This window comes from Atractosteus spatula, chromosome 6 (genome assembly GCF_055471065.1).
Source record: "Atractosteus spatula isolate fAtrSpa1 chromosome 6, fAtrSpa1.hap1, whole genome shotgun sequence".
NCBI lineage: Eukaryota > Metazoa > Chordata > Actinopteri > Semionotiformes > Lepisosteidae > Atractosteus > Atractosteus spatula.
In genome coordinates, this window is record NC_142711.1 from 20,351,924 (window position 1) to 20,353,751 (window position 1,828).

Consider the following 1,828-nt stretch of genomic DNA (forward strand, 5'->3'; position numbering starts at 1 on the left):
CTGACCTGTGTCTATGTGGTTTACGTTCTGTTTTACTACGCGCCAGTTCTCTTGGGGGCAGTGACAGAACCTTATGCACAGTATAATGTAAGCGTCTGATTAAGAATTCTGCAAACTGTTTCCATAGGCCTAAGAATTCTGTGAACTGTGAACTGTCCTACAGATTTTGACTTCAATAGACCGCTTGATTGTTAGTTTTGTCGGAGACCTAAGCCTGTGATAAACTATATTTCCAGTCTTTACATATTTGTGTGTAGTCTAAAACCTTAAACATCCCTGTAGCTGTGACTATCCTGAAATTTCTCTCATTAAAATGTTTTTTTAGAAACCAAAAGACATTTTTAAAGAGCCTTGGAACAGCTTAAATACGCCTTACATAGTAAAAACAAAAGAGTTTGAGGTTTAAGATTTAAGAAACAGTTGTGATGGTTGTTTAAGGCTTATGAAACAGTGTGATATCGTAACTTAAAATTAATAAGCTTCTTAATGCAAAAACTGTTTTGCTTCATGGTTGTTATTTGCGTGGCTCACCAGGAAAGTATTGGCCCAGCATAACTGATCCGATATTGTCAAACAATCATATCTACATCTGCAATACATCTAGAGTCAATTTTGTTTTATTTTAGATTTAGAAACAAAAAAGAAGATACTTTTAGCACAAACTAAAGCAGACCTAGGTCTTGATAACCTGTACACTTTTATCTGAGTTAACTAGTACTCATGATACTCATGATACTTGATTTCTCTGCACATTGTGTTTAAACCCATTGTGTTTTTATTCATTAGCTTTTACCAGCTGTGAACTAAAAGCTATAAACAATTTGGAAGAAACAAACCCATAATAATGTTTGATCAGTGAATATCCTGCTAATTCTGCTAATGTCTCCCTTTCCTTTAAATGTATTTTGGATAAAAGCTTTAACCCCTTTTATACAGTACGTTTGATGTTACTAGTTGGGCTCTGAGTGGGTTTCAGCTGCAGGAAAACTAGAGCAGCAGCAGTTGTTGATGTGTGGCCAGATCGACCAAGAGGTGAAGAAAAGCTTTAATGACTCAAACAATTTTCACATAAAAGAGCAGGAGAAATAATAATGCTGCTTTTTTTGTAATGTCATAGCCAAAGGTGACATGGAAACAAAGGAGATGGAATAATTAAGAACATTTGAAAGTAAAGTGGAAATGAAAGTTACGTAATGGGTAAAATTACCCGAATTTCATGCAATTTCGTTTCAGAAAGCTTTTTATGATAAAGTGCTGCACTCCAAAACACTTTCATGAGTCAGAGTACATTGGGCTTTAGAGCTGAGCTCCAGTTTTGTCATTTGTACATGATTCTGTCTGTGTGGGTTATTTTTTTCATAGGTTTCAGGTCTTGGGCCCTCTGAAAAGACCTCTTTTTTTAATAAACCTATTTTCCACAAAGTATGGCTGTACCTACAGTGATCTGTTTTCCAGAAATCCTATTAAGATACACCAGATAATATCTAGTTGCACTGTAAATGCAATCAAATAAATATTTACTGGAACAACTGTAAAAGGAGCATAAAAAATATCAGAAGAGTAAACAACTCCATGTTTTTTTAAGAATATATATTTTTAAGATAAGCTTTATTTTGTAACCTCTGAAAATCTGCAGTAACTGTGTCTTGATAGATAAGAGTAGATGTGGTTATATTAAAACATTCCACCTGCCAGAAGCAAATGATTGAAGGGCAGGATGAAGATTTGATTTATAGTCCTTTTTTGCCATTTGCATGTTGAGGGTTTATAATCAGGTGATGATTAAGCAGTTGATGTCAGTACACCAATATGCTCATATCAACTTGCA